The following is a 16915-nucleotide window of genomic DNA, read 5'->3' on the forward strand; positions in this document are numbered from 1 at the left end:
AATTTCTCTTTGGATAAAATAAAGATTACGTGATAAAAGGTGTAAAGTTATCATTGATAGGAGTAGTGCAAAAAAAAATCATTTATGAGGAAATGATGAATAAGCTAAAGTTGAATAGGATAAAACATTTAAACCCATATAGGATCTCATGGATTCAAGATGAACATAAGATACAAGTTAACAATATATGGTGAGTATTTGCATAGAATCATACCATGATGAAGTGTTAAGTGATATTATGCTAATGGATGTATATAATATCTTTTTGAGAACACCATCTCTTATGACATAAAATTGGTTCATCATGGGAGAGAGAATAATTACATTGTGACCTCAAATGACAAAAGATGTATCCTTATACTTTATAAAGGAGAGAGAAATAGTGAAGTGTGTGATACCACCAAAATATTTGGCCGATGGGAGAAAATTATCGAATGGACTAGAACATGATAACATGTGATTTGTATCAATTCCAAGGAAGTGTGACACCTAGGATGTAGAAAATTCCACCATAAAGGAAGAGCCACTATAGAATGAAGAACTCAATCATTAAAGAAGTGCCACTAGATATAATGTTAGGCAATGTAATAGAAGGGTTCCCACTAGTCTAGAGTATCATTCATTAGATGGGCATTATATTAGGAGTCAATATTCCAAAAAGAGTGGTGCATAAGATGACACCAACAAAAAATATGGAGCTAAACCAAGTGTAGGAGTTTCTAAGAAAAATGATTGATTAGAGAAAGTTTAAGCCCATTTAAAGAACCAAAAATATTAGCATCAAATAAAGTTGGAGAGTGGAGAATGTGCATAGGTTTAAGATCCATCAACACAATCACTATCAAGTATTAACTTCCATTGCCAAGGATGGATGACATTATGGATACCTAAGTGGTGCAAGGTATTTCACAAAGATCGATCAAAGTAGTGGGTATCATTAGATTAGGATTAGAGTGGGTGATGCATCAAAGGGTGTGTTCAAGATGAATGAGGTCTTGTTTGAGTGTTTTGTCATGTCTTTTGGGTTAACTAATGAACCAACAACACTCATATGATTGATGAACAAGGTATTGAAGAAATTTATGGTTATGTTTGTTATTTTTTATTTGGATGATATTCTAATTTTTGGTTAGACCAAAGAAGTGAAGGGCACACAATATACTAAGGGGGGTAGGGGGTGAATTAGTATATCCAATCTAAATCACTTAATATTAAATATTAATTACCACTAATATCTTATCAAATCAATCACCAATTCAAATTTACTTAAGTATCTCAATGATGTATCAAAATAAGGCATGTGAATCAACACACATACACAAATAATATTGGATATACATGGAAACCTAGGATGGCAAAAACCATGGTGAGAATAGATTCTTCTATCTACTATCCAAATCCAAACTCAATAAAATAATGAATCACTTGAACATAGATTTGGTAGGCACCAACCTATCAGAGACACCAATCCTCTTAATGTACTATGAGTAGCAACCCACCAAAGACACCAATCTCATATGCCTAGGTTTGAGTATTGACTTAGGAAATAGGTCCTCAATCTCAACAATATGAAAGGCACACAATTATGACCTTCAACATAAAACCTGCTTCTTAATTAAATCAGCTTCCACATTCTCTCCTTTGTAAATTATGAATTTTGACGATGACACACATGAATCGAGAAACCACACTTTGTCTTATCCTTTAGCTTGCATGATATGAAATTGCATCCTCAGAAGTACATCATTAAGAACATACACAACTTTAATTTGAGATCTAAAGGGACATATACCCTTATTTTTTGGTAGTGGTACCCACAAAACAACTACCACACTACTCTAAAACACAAACAAGTCTTGTTAGCAACACAATTTCAGATTGGTGAAACAAGCACTATGTTCTAGCACACCAGAATTCTAGAAACACAAGATATTGATAGAACATGTGTAGGCATAATCTCCATCCAAACTGTAAGTCATACCTCTTAAGAATTAGAAAATGCAGACCTCTACAAGTTATCATAAATGCACTAAATGGGTAATGACAACCAACTTTCCATAACAAACCCCCAAAACACTTCCATCTCCTTGAATAAATGTACCATGATAATTTAGGCATGTAAATTAACCAATTTTGAATTCATATAAATTAGTGGGGCTCCAAAGACTAGCACTACTCAAACTACTCTGACATGACATGATGAATAACATAACTGATTCAACCTTCTAGATACATCAAGAGTAAGAGACTAGAATGCTACTCAAAACATGTATCTAACAATATCTTCCTTTTGACATCAATGAAAAATCCTTTCCAACAATCTCCCACTTTTTCTTTGATGTAAAATAACAAAATTCTGTTGGCACATCAACATATATTAGAGAAATTTTATTGGTATTGTTTGAGGCAGCCTGCTACCATGAAGAAATTCAAAGATAAGATAGACTCTATTGAATCTTAGCTTACCAAGTTGGCTCATTTATTTGATACCTACAAGGATGCAAATGGTGCTATGAGATCTAAGGCTCAGGATCTTCACTCTCAGTTGCACTGAAGGCAAAGACATAGAGATGAGTATATGAAATTATTTTGCGGTCTTAAGGATGCATTTGACAAAAGTTACATATATAATCCTAAGTGCATGTGCATTACAAATGCATCCATTTGTCACACATATGGATCATACTTATCTAATCACCACCATCCTTTTAAATTCATTGTAAGACACAAATGGTATTTCATTCCTTCCTTGAAGAAAACCCAATTTATGCATCACACATTCATGAAAAATTCACAAAGACAAATTCATCTATCCTTGATAGACAGATTCATATGACAGAAAGATAATAAAATAGGATACAATCCATAGTGATATTTTCATTAACTTCTTAAATTTGCAACCATACAATTCAATAATTATAAATTTTATGAAATTCACTAAGCATAAGAAATTTCTATTCTATCAACTTGCCCTTTACAAAATTTCAGAACCCTTGCAAAGTAACCTTGAATTCCCTTTTATAGCACAAGGTAGCAATTTCCTCGGTGTTAACACGTCCATGCTAAGTTGGAGAAAAAAACAAATCTGAAGGTGAGCTCGCACTTGTGGGTCCTATTGGAAATGACATGAAATAAGACAAAATATGTTTGGTCAGAAGTGACCAAGGCACTAAAATATTCCCTTTTTCTTCTCTTCACTTTTCTTTCAACAAGAATTAATTGCAAGCATCTAGATGGGCATTATAAACTGGACTTGCCACAGTTGCATATTTCTATTCAGAATTCTAACATTATAATCAAGCTCGTATAGACCATTGAACTATTTATGCAAGTTGTCCTTTAACTTGTTTGTATAATTTGTTACTTTGTCAATTATGGTATGTAGAATAAATTTTCCAAGTTCAAACTTTCATTCCTATTTTGTCCTATCCTCCCCAGTGTTCTTGACAAAAGGTGGGGGAGTGGTGTCCTGCAACTTGTTGAATCTGGAAAGATCTTTTGCTATGTGTCTATGAATTATGGAATGCTCCATTAATAATGCATCTTCCTTAGATATTGTGGTTTTCAATTCATCAATCATGCCTTCCTAAGGCCATTCACCTTAGTTCTCAACATACTTAGAATATTTATTTAAACAATAAAGAAATTGTTTCTTTTTTGACAAGTGTTTTATTACAAGCTTCAAATGGATTTCTATTTTTCTCTCTTTGAATGATTTGGTCAATCTCTTGATACCTCATCCACTTAAGTTGCATATGTGGCAACATTTGTTGGAATTTGGCTTTAATTAGTTTTTGAGCTATTTTGAACTTGCGAGTCTTTAATTCTTTCTTCAAGGAAACATTTTCTTACTGGGACCCAAGTAGTCGCCTTTTCGTTTCTTTCTTTTCCCTTTCTCAAAAATAACACCATTTTTTAATTTTTATGATGTGGCCTCTGCTTCCAACAAAAGGACTCTACCAGAAGATAGTCTTAATGCCTCTCTCAACTCATTATTCTCCTTCGTAAGCTTTGTTATTGTTTGATCTTGTTCCTTTACTTTTTCTCTATTGAACAAGGTTGTATTCACATTTAAGTCTGCCACCCTAGTGGATGAAATGTCTTTAAGCCTGCATACCATAAACAATTGTAAAATTTGTTGAGGGTCATTTATTATGGCTAGCCTCTTGCCTTCTAGATACAAGCACCACATTGAAAGAGTTTTGTCTGAGGGCTTGAAGTTTGATCCAAAGCACAACTTGTCCAACCCCTCATCTGTTAACCTGCAATAAATACCTTCACATCTTCTCAAGTTATTAAAGACAACTCATGATGCAAGGTCCAAGCCTAGAATTAACAAGTAACCAACCTTCTTCAAAATCTCTCCTTCTTTCTTGGGTGTCATATTATCAAGTTCTTCTTTTACACCTTCATAGAGCTTCTTGTTATATTCTTCATGTTGCTCCATAGGATTATCAACTTGTTTGCCAATTAATCCCCTTCCTTTCTTTTTGTAAATAAACATATTGAATTTGTTTGAATGAATGAATTCATAATTAGACAAGAATGTTTATGAGGATTTTCTCCTCACATCTCTAGTCAGATAATCTTCTATATCCATGATATCATCATTTTGTTCATTGGGAGGTACATAAGGCTACAACCTTACTTCTTGCACCACCTCCTCTTGCTCTTGTTGCTCCAATTCCTCATTGATTCCTTGTGATATTACAACACTAGTAGATGGGGTCAGGGAAATTTGAGCTAAAGGTGAATCCACCATTGGCCCTCCTACTTCAAACATAGAGGGACTTGGGAATGCAAGAGAGGGAATAGACAATCTGGCCAAAATAGCATTATCATTTTGAATGAATAACTCCATCCTCTTAACCCTATCACTTTCATCTATAAATAATCCTAAGTAGGATGGGTCCTCAATCTTTTTTCTGCTTTCAATATTTTGCATCTTGAAATAAGATCTTCTTACTTTTACTTCTTTATAAGACTGACAGTTTCTCATTAATTCTCCATTCAACAAAAACAAATGTTCATATACTCCTAATGTGTCAAATTTATTGGTAGAAGTATGATATCCTTTTGGGGTCAAATTACCTTGATATCAACCCAATTGGTAAATGAAAAGAATTTAACAATTCTTTAGCCTTTTCATAAGCTTCAACAATATTAATCATATAATCACCAATCTCTAAGTAAATTGGAATAAATGACCCCTTGGCTTGCTCTCTAAAAGGGGTGGAGGCTTCAAAAAATTGCTATACAATTTCTAAAGCAACCAATCTATTTGGCACAATGAAAGGCAATACATGAGGCCGACCACTAAATCCATATACCCTAATGTATGTATATTGATTTTCCATGTACCAATCTGCCCAATTGTGATCAATGTTGGCCTTCCTACTCCTTTCCCTTTGGCCTTAGGAAATTCATCACTTGCTTTGTCAACCTTGGGAGATCAATGTCACAGACAATGTATATTGTTTTGACAAAGTGTTACTCAAACACAACATCTTGGGAGTACTCATAGCTATAGTCCCAAATTGAAGTCCATAATTAGGTTGGCTTCTTAATACCATTGTGGTCAAAAGCATCGACATGGAGCTCTAATCCCCAAACATTGAATTATTGTCCCTAATATAACAACATATGCATTAACAAAGAATACCACTTAAAATTCACTTTGGTAATATTTTGCTGAATCCCAACCAATGCATTGTGCATTGCATCTACAACAAATTGAGGATAATCATATGCTCTATAATCAGCTACACTCTCAAAAGACATCTACCTCCAAGAGGAGTTCTTGAACAAACATAGCATCTTCTACCAAAGGAAGGAAAGGAGAACAAGAATGCAGACCTTACCTCTATTGCTAGGTCAAAGAGATTCTTGATGAAGGATTATTGGAATCAAGGAGAATTGAGAGGGGGGGTGAATTAGTGTTCCACAATATTTAACTTTATTAAATTGTTCTTTCAACCACTTAATGCATATGAACAAAATAAAGATGCAAGAACATAAAGCAAATAACCACAACACCATAACACCAAGATTTTTGTATGTGGAAAACTAGTTAAGAGAAAAACCATGGTGAGAATGAGCCCACAATATAGGTATACTCTGCAAAAGTATAGACATATTACAATGGGGAATGCACATGCATTCATTGAAATTGCCTAGAGCTCAATGTTCAAAAGAGAGAGGCTTACTGCCTACAACTCAAATACAAATATTATAGATCATTTAAACTGATGAACAACATCTACAAATGCCAAAGCACAATTGTTGGCATTGTGTTTTCATTGATGTCAACCAGTATAGCATAACCGGCGTGGGAGACTGAAGTGTATTGATGACATTTATGTCAACCAAGTATTGCAGGTTACTAGTACATAAGTCAGTGTTGGCATGTGTCGTTGACATGCATTGGAGATCAGTATGGTATGATGATCGAGAAGTATGTGTTGGCTTTGAGTGGCTGCCAACCAAAATGTTACAAGAATCACATGAACACCGCAGGTGAAGCATGTGCATTCCACTGGTAAGAGTTGGATTTTATACAACAGGACTCCCACCGGATGAAGATAAGAGTGACAGAGAATGTGCTACTTCAATAAGCAAGGATGGCATATGGGAAATATACCAGGTCATGTGTCAAGTTGGAGATGCATCTACTCCTCAGGAATGCCATATTAATACCAGTAGGAGACATAGATCCTTTCCCACCAGTAAGTGGTAATCCCTTGCTTATCCTAGTTTTACCTGGCATACGTCATGACTCTTTGGGATAAGACTGCCAGAGTAGGCCAAGGCAGGTAATTGGATGCACAGAATGGATGACCAAGTAGAAGATGAGAAAGCCTCTAGAGCGTGAGATCAGAGATGAACACTGGATCAGTGTGTGAAGACATGATGTGCTACCGGGGTAGAGAAGGAAGAGTTAAGATGGTTAGTTTGCCTTCCTAGCAAACCAATTGAGAAGATAACTAGTCAAATGAAAGTGAGGCTCTATAGTTGCACACATGGAGTTACCGATATACAGATGGAAAGTGGTGTTGCCACAGATGCATAACAGATGGAGATAGTTGGCATGAAGATATCATGCACACTACTGGTATGAAGGCAGAAACATGAAAATTGGTAAACAAGGAGAATACCGACATACAACCAAGTGGACGGAGAGACAAAGGTGAAGTGCTCTCGGTTTGATGAAGATGCACATATTGTGTCCTCTAGAACTTATATATATATATATATATATATATATATATATATATATATATATATATATATATATATATATATATATATATATATATATATATATATATATATATATATATATATATATATATATATATATATATATATATATATATATATATATATATATATATATATATATAAAACAAGGAGAATACCGACATACAACCAAGTGGACAGAGAGACAAAGGTGAAGTGCTCTCGGTTTGATGAAGATGCACATATTGTGTCCTCTAGAACTTATATATATATATACATTTTTATATGAAAAAATTCATTGAAGCTGAATGAGAACACACTTTCTGATTCTTTTTTTTTAAATTAGAAGAGATGAAAACCTTACCAGATCACATCTCTTTCAAATGTTCTTATTTCATATAGAAAATACACTTAGAACCATATAGGAACATAGAATTTAAGAATGTGTGCTCATCTTTTGATTTTTGTATTCTGTTTATATGCAAAATGTGCATACATGTGTTACACCTTCTTAATTTTAATTCTTATCCTTGATTTACTTAAAAAGATAGAAGCGAAATATTGTTTTCTTATTAGATACAATTGGTTGTAAACAAAAGATTGTTTCTTCTATATCTATTTAACGAAAAAATTGTTTCTTCTATATCTATTTAACAAAATATTGTTTCTTCTATAACTATTTAATGAAAAATTATATTATTGTATATTCATTTTTGGATATCAAACAAACAATAGGAAAGCTAAATATGATTGTGTTTGTGGGGAAAGTTACCTTCCGGGATGAGTGCCGAATGTGGAATTTATAGAGAAAATAGTTTGCTTTTCCAAATTATGTTTATTTGCTATGCATGGCATCATACTCAATCAAGTAACTTATTGACTATTTATATAGATGGATTTATTTATGTTCTCTACCATATCCTTGTTATGATCTTTCTTATTTCTTAAATGAATTAGAAAATAGAAAATGCATGCATCATTCTAGGCACGCACCAGATTCCATCTTCTTTATCGAATTCCTTTTGCTAAGCAATTCGTGTAGGGTTGGGTATTCTAAATATATTAAGAATTCAAGGGAAGTGTATACTTCAAGGTTGGGTGGAAAAAGCACCTGAATCTTGTTCTCATCTTCATTCTTAGGATTGAAGCAAAGATAGATTTGGATTGAAGATCAATGGATGCATATCATCCTCTACTTTGTAGTTTCTTGCTAGTTAAACTTAACGTAAATGAAAACCCTAAGTATTGTATGTAACTATGAATGATGTATAGAACGAATGAGCTACTATGAAGACCCTATGTTGTAAAATACTATTTAAAATCTCCTTATTGAATAAGAATCATTATTTCTATCATAGAAATTTGTGTATATAAGGATCATATTTGAATGACAATACTGAATTAAGGATAGTAGTGAAAGAAATAAATGAATTTATTTAAGAATAAAGAGTTTTTCATTTTATCATTGAAGTTAGAACGTTTTTCATCTTTACAAATTTTCCCAAACCTCATGACCAGTATTCAATGAAATAACCTTTGTTAATTCAATCTTTGATAAAGCACTAAAGATAGCATACCTCACTTTTTCATTTTCTTCATAGTCTTGAATCTCATCTAGAGTGGTAAGACCATTTTCCGGTTGTACATACTTAGTTTCCATTGCTTTCCAAGTGTTGTAGCCCAAGGAGATTAGGTAACCTCTCATCTTCACTTTCTAAAAGTTGTAGTCTGATCCTTCAAAGATAGGAATATATAATTTATGTGCCATTGGATCAGGATCTAAGTCAAGCAGTTGAGCTCTTTTCCAAGGAACCAAGGTTTTGATACTAATTGTTAAATATCTGGGCAACTAAGAGGGGGGTGAATCAATTGACAACTTAAAATTTTTCTTCAATTCTTTCACACATCGAGAATAATGAACACAATTATTTAATGTAGATATAACATGAAAGCACATACACAAAAAAAATCACACATTGAACACCAGATATAACGTGGAAAACCCAAGAAGGGAAAAACCATGAATAATGTTAGTTCTCAATATATACACTCGTTAAGGTGATTTTTACAAAAGGTGGCTCATTGTCAGAGGGCTCACTGCCCAAAAAGGCTCACTATCACAGAAAAAAGAATGGAAAGAGAATCCACCACCTAATCTACAATGTCAGAATTGCTTTCGGTGGTACTTAGCAACACCACACTTTACATATCAACATCAACCAAATCTCACACATCTTCTATACATAAAAATTCTTCGTCATCTATTACTATATTTCATTCAGATCCAACCTCTTATTTATAATGTCTCTGGTGCAGGAGCACCTAGCCTCATTTTTCACCACAGGTTTGATAGCAAGTTTGGTTTTTATTAGTTTTTAGTTAGAAATTTGTCTAAGATGTTTTTGAAGTTGTTCTAGGTTGTTTGGATGAGTTTTGAAGTCATTGTGTGGTCTTGGGTTCCTGTTTTCTTCTTTTTGCTCAAAGTTGCCAGTTTAGGAGTTGCTTGACAAATTGTTGTCAAAAGTGAGTTTTTAATGTGTTTTTGTTTTGAAAAGTGTTTAGGCATGTTTTGTGCTTGGGTTTTAGGTGTGAGTAATTCTCTAAGATGATTGGTGGTTTTTGAGACCAACCTTGCATCATCTAGGCATCAATAGTTGTCATTTTAGACATGAAAATGTCAAATTTGTGTGCTCTTGGACATGTACCTGTTCATACAGGAGGATAACTGACTTGGAGAGGTATTTATTCTCTTGTTTGAGCCATTGTAAGGGTTGATCATTCGGAATTATCAAGCACTTTGCAAGTTTACACCATTTTTACCTTGTGTTTCACTATGTTTTGACTCCATTTGAGCAGCAGTCCGTACACCTGCTGTACATGGCCGTACTATTTTTTCATTTTCCAGTACTCTTATTTTTCCTTAATCTTTTCCCTTTGGTGGCATTGAATTTCATTAAGTTTTGATTTTTGTGCAAAAATATTTAGTTTGACAGTTTCACTGCCTTGTCTAGGAAATTGGCAAGAATGCTTGACCAACTTGGCTTCTTGAGGCCCTAAATGCTCATGGCTTCCCAAGAACCAGTTGGTCAGCTTGTAAGATATGTACATACTTGTTTTGATTTCAAAAGTGCAGGTGTAAGGAGTTTTGTGGCCATGGAGCCCTAGGCAAGTGTGCCATTTGGCTAGGGTCTTTGAAGAAGTTTGATGCTTTGCTCTTCCATAGAAAATGCACTCATTAGATTATCAGACCTGTTTTGATGTTTAAGTTTGAATGTAAAGGAAAAGAGGCTTTCTAAGCCATAATGAGGATGATTTCTTTTTTAGTTTGTGAAAAAGATGTAAAAGACAGTGAGTCACTGTTTTGGAGTTAATTTCCTTTCTCTTGCTTACTCTCCACCATGCATTGGAGTTTGTTAAGATTTGTACCTCCTTCTAATTACTTGCAAACAAGAAAAAGGATTGGTTCTGGTCCTATCCATGGGTTTGAGGTTGCCGAGATCAATTAATGATCCTTGAGGCAAAATTGTAATGCCCAGCTAGCTGCCACAATCAACTATGACTGATTTTTACATTTTTGTTGAAGTTGTACATGAAATTCTCCTCTTCAAAATGGTAGGTATGAAGGTCAACAAGAAACCAAAGGCAGAATATTGTTAAAGAGTACAAACCAGACCTTTGGGAAAGAGTTTTAACAGTGTAAAGTGCAGGGCCAAAGTGAAAGATAGTGAGAAGGCAAAAATGCAGTCATAATTTCCTTGACAGTAAACAACTCTTAATTTGTAATTGCCTAATGGATTTTGTGCAGGGTTAATGTGATTCTCTTTGTTCCTAATGATAGATTAGTTCACATGATTTTAATGTATTTGGGTACTCATGTAACTGATGTGTTTGTAGACAACAAGAATGGAAAAGTTGTCATTGTTGCATACCCCTCATGATCAATTTTTGTAAATCTTGTTCCCTAACCTTGGAAAGATGTAAAACTGTATTTTTGTGGTTTAACTAGAATGTAACATGGTAGAACCAAGTTTGCATGGTTCATATTGAAGGTCTTAAACTTGTTAGTCCATAGTTGCCACCAAAACCCTTCCAAACCCTCCTTTTTGCACCCATTTTTGGGACAGTCATGGAGAAGGCGTAAGGGACCTTAAAACTTAGAAAATATTCAAGAACTCCCAAAAGGGTATCCATAAATGAGATTCTTTCACTCTGGAAGTCCATCGTTGGAGCAGGGTGAGCACAAAACCCCAAAAGGAGGGCTAATTCCTTGTAGCTTGTTTTAGGCCTAAAAATTGGTTTTTGTCAAATCGGGTGCACCAAAGAGGGTTGTAAGGCATAAAAACCATTAAATATAGTTGAGACAAGTTGGCCTTACATGCATTTTACACTTTTGGTGTGGTAGACTCCAAAACTTAGTTGTAGCACTTGTGAAGGACCTCTACACCCCAAAACGTAGAAGACTAAAGTCACCCATTGGGAGCAAAACTTAACATCAACTTGTAAACCAACAAAAGGAGACTTTGTGCAGTCAAAGAATAGGTCAGTAATAGAGGAAATGAATCCCAAATGAGAGATTAAGGTGTCAGACCACAAAGCCTAAAGCTATGGTGTTGAAGCCCTTGAGCAAACAAGATAAGTTGGATTTAGGGAGGTGGTTCAAGGAGAGTTGCTAGGCTATTTATAAACCTCTTGCACTTTGATTTTGGTGACTACACCTTGTGACCAGTAAGGACCTATCACTTAGCAAACATACAAGCCTATTGGGCAACCCACTTGCACTAGCTCCCTATCAGTCTCCAAATAACATAATCTTCTATGTTGGCCAAACATAGATCCAAAAATAGGTCAGCACTAAACATTATAGTGGTGGGAAGGAATGAGAAGTAGACCATACCACAACACACATCATTGGTTATATCAACAAGCTATAAATATCATGATTCAAGGAGTTGCTACTCATCCTCTAATTCTGGGTTAAACTGGACCCAAAATAGAACTACACAATTTAGCAACAAAATAATGGAACCAAGATACTCATGAATACAACTGATCAGTATAATATCCGGTAAGAAGAGAAATCCAGATCACAATCAACTCAATCAACCTGCACTAAATAGCAATTGTAACACATCTTTCGAAGCACCAAAGATTTCAGGAACACATCTTTCAAATCACCAACATAAGAGACCAATCTCAAAACAATATGTTGACATCAATGACAACCATCAATAGCACATTTGCAACATACTTTAAAAGTATATGTGTCCTAGCTTGGACACATGCATTCTTATTAAGGACATCCACTTGGTGTTGAAGGTGTGTATCCTTGATATGGATCTCTCTCATCCTTAAGGAATCAACATAAAGATATGCTAACATCTTAAGGGGGCATATGAGCCTTCTTTCTGCTTGTTCTTTTCATTGATATACCCCTAGAGTGATGGTGTTGTGTTGAATACCCCCCCTTGAGGCATGGTTATGAATTTATCTCTAGCAAGTTTTGAAGCATATAACCTTTTTCTTGATCATCAAGTATAGTTTGGATTACTATTTTGATGTTTTCTTGCACTTTTGTGAAGTGTTGATGATCTATTAATCACACAACATAACACACCTTGCTGGCTAGTGACATCCATATGACTCATCTTGATCATCTAGCATAGCATAAATTGCTATCTTGACTCTTTATTGAACATATTTGTGCTCTCCAAGGCATTGATAATATAGTATAGTGTGGTTTGATAGTTTGATAGCTATTGTTATTTATGATCCCCGAGGTGTGGATCTCCTAGTATAGTGTGGCTTGCTAGTGTGATCATTTTGTTACAATACACGGATATGTTACAAGCTAGGGTTGTCGTTGTACCAAAAGATCGACCTATCAATTCCCTATACAACCACTATACTTATAGAATCCGCAAGAGGTTGTTAAACCATGTCGTGACTCCCCGCAAGGGATGCTGGCCCACTGCCAACAATCCCCCTCCCAACGTCACTTGCCACAGCCTGGGTGATTCGAACCTATGACCAAGCTCTGATACGACTTGTTATAAGCTAGGGTTGTCATTGCACCAAAAGATCAACCTGTCAATGCTCGATACAACCACTAGACTTATAGAATCCACAAGAGGCTATTAAACCATGTTGCAAATCCCCGCGAGGGATGCTGGCCCACTGCCAACAGGATCACCCAACATAACACAACTTGTTGGCTAATGGAATTCATGCCTCCCATAGACCACCCAACATTAACACAACTTATTGGCCAGTTGAATTTATGGAATGTTGTGGAACCCTAACATAATACAACTTGCTAGTTGTTCATGGGTAATCCCTTAAAAATGGGTTACAAATTTCAATACATCCTGATTTTGCTTGAAATCACATATATTTTAAAAAATATAATGATGTATGCCTTGAGAGGTCCCATTTGAAGGAATTAATTGAAGATGGTTAGATCAAAGCCTCTTAGATCAAAGTCCCTTGGTTAGAATTCTCTAGTCTTGAATTACCTGCAATGGAATCTTCTTTGGACCTATTAAAATGCTGACAAAAACCCGCTTTCACATTAGCTTTTGGAAGGTCAAATGAATTTATTCAGAAGTTTCATTTTGTAAGTATGTAGTCCTTATTATAAGTTTTCTAAAAAGTATAATTTTGTATATATATATATATATATATATATATCAAAAGGCCCAGGCCTATATTATATTAAATATTTAAATAAAGAGATTACAAATATATATATGAGATTTAACATATTCCCCTCTATACACCCGAATTGTTATAAAACCTATAGCTAATAAACCTGTCTCCAAATTAAAGGAGACACATTTTGATAAAAAAGTATAACAAAAGAGTCCTTATGACTTCGTTGTTTAATTCATTGACATATTTCCTCTTTGAATAATATGAAAAAATGGGGAAGATAAACTCTACTACCGCTCACATCCCCATTAATAAACTACCACCATCCCCATTAATAAACTACCACCAACTTGAAAAGAGTAGACAAGGAACTATCTGCAATCCTTGATCCTTCCCTACCATCCAACTAAAACTATATGAAGAAATTATACACATCTCCTTGACCTTTAGTGCCATACATCAAAACAACCGCCACTTGAAAAACTTTACTCACCCAAAATCATAGCACATCTCTGTAAACTTCAAACACCAGTCCATGATTCCTGAGAAGAAGCAACATTGGCTAGAAGTGGGAATGAAGACAAAAACCCATGCGGGTCAACCTGAGCATGGGAAATAGCTCCCACAAATCATTAAATTTTGCTATTGCTAATGAAAATATGGTGTCCCCAATTTGGTTCGCATAGAAATGCATCCATTGAAGAAATGCAAGAGGGGATGCATGTCTCAACCCATTAATGAACGAGACATATACCGACCTTGCCACTATTTCTTGCATAATGAAGCCTCTGTTTAAAAAATCACCCAACCAAACAACCCCTGCATACCAATCATACCTAGCCAACTAAAGATTCAACTCCGCCCAATTGAACAGAGATGAATGAACCAATGCTCCAGTCAAAATCCTTGTGAAGTCAGCAGAGAGTGACAAATCCATGATCATTGACACTAGCCTAGACACCACCATACTAGGAGAGGAAAATGGGTTAGCCACTAATCAATCTTCCCCTAAAACCATTCTCATAGCCCATTCAATATTAAGGTCTTTCTTTCATATATTATTTTTTATTTGTTGCGAACATTAAGGTCTTTCTTTCATACATGTGAAAAAATAGGAAAATGGAGAATTTTTTTTATAAAGATATCTTTTCCCTAAATATTGATAGCCTTATTTGAACATAAAAATAAGAAGTTAATTCAAATGCATATAAAAAAAGTTATGCATGACATAATACACCTCTGTCCAACTTACAATTACTATGACTTCAAAAATTAACTAAAAATATATATATGCAACACAAAATTATGTAAATAAATCCATGCACTATATATTGGTGTGACAAATCTATATTTCAAAAATTAAAATTTTATTATGTCTATAACAAATGTTATGCATGATATGAAAAACATCACTTTTGAAAAATGCTGGTTACTATGAAAAATAAGTTATTAAAAGTTACATATGCTGGAATCTGCCGTTGAACTCCACATTGTAGATTTTTTCCATCACACCAAAAGCATGTACTAGTGGTGGAGAGGGATCTCATCGTTGATATAGTCGCTACGCCAACACCAACCCACACGATAGAGCCGGATACAACCGCATACCATGTAGGATTAATAACCACTACATACCACATCGATAAGCCAAGCTTACATGGACGAAGGGTCTAGGGCTTGAGGGACTCGAACCGATGACTTGCGCTCTGATACCATGTAGATTTTTTCCATCACACCAAAAGCACGTACTAGTGGTGGAGAGGGATCTCATCATTGATATACTCACTACACCAACACACATTAATCCTCGATCAGGGAGGTGAGTGGTAATGATGGATGGATAAAAAGGTCTAACTAATCGACATGGTTGTGGATGCTTAATTTATTTCTAATTTAAAAAATATATATTTAGAATCTACATGGAAAATCTCACAAATCAGTAGTTTGTTTCATCTTCAAATTCTTAATGGTTTAGCTTCTATAAGTGTTAGAAAGTGAAGATTAGGTGCAAAATGCTGATTTCAATGTCAAGTATGGCAAATAATTGTAACCCAAGGACAATGGAATATCCTTCTTCTCAATGGTGTATCCTTTTGTCTTTTTCTAGAAGTCTTCTTTTGCTTTTACAATGGAATTTTGAGGATGATACTTAGTGGTTGGGAAAATATTGATGTCAAGATCTCTTGAAATAGTTGACGTGGAGCCTTTGTTCCATAGGTACTAACATTTTTGGTATCCTTTTATTTTGTTTTATTTGATTTGTGTGTTTTATTTTTCTTTGTGTGTTTTGTATTTTCTTCATGAGTATATCCTACTATTGGATGTTATTGTGTGAGTACATAAGATCCTAAGCTTGGGGGCTTGCTTCTCTCAACTTGGTGTCATCCTACCCCTAGTATGTCTCGCTCTTGACTACTTTCTCTACATTATCATTAGAGTGAGTGTAAGTTCACACTTCCACTAAAATGGGGGCTAAATGTTGTGTCATAAATTGTAACCCTTTACAGTTTCATGTACTCTATTTGGAACCTAATTTAGCACGATTTCTCCTAGATCATTTGAAAGCCTATTTGTGCTCTGTTCTACTCTAAAAATTAGTTATCAAACAAAAACTTAATTGTTGTTAAATGGTAATTTTGAGACTAGGTCCTATGTTTTAGATCTCATCAAACCATTACCGTTTTTGAGTGGACTTGGGCATACAATGCCCTAGCCCCTCCAAAAGAATCTTGTATCATTCATAAGGTCTAAGAAGATATATCCTAAGGATTTTATTGATCTAAAGAAAACATTCTAAATTTTAGTTATCAACAAATGGAGCAATAGACTACAAGCATTTAACATTCAATTATGGATTCATGTTTATCGTGTTTTTATTATCATGCTATTGAATTAACACTCACAATTGAATCCCATTAAGAGCATTTTATCACCACATTTATGTGAAACTCTAGGAAAGTTTCATACCTTAGGTATTATCATTTCATTTAAAAATTTCTATTACTATTTTTCCTTTGTCCTAAATAGG

The sequence above is a fragment of the Cryptomeria japonica genome, chromosome 9, assembly GCF_030272615.1.
Source record: "Cryptomeria japonica chromosome 9, Sugi_1.0, whole genome shotgun sequence".
Classification (NCBI taxonomy): Eukaryota; Viridiplantae; Streptophyta; class Pinopsida; order Cupressales; family Cupressaceae; genus Cryptomeria; species Cryptomeria japonica.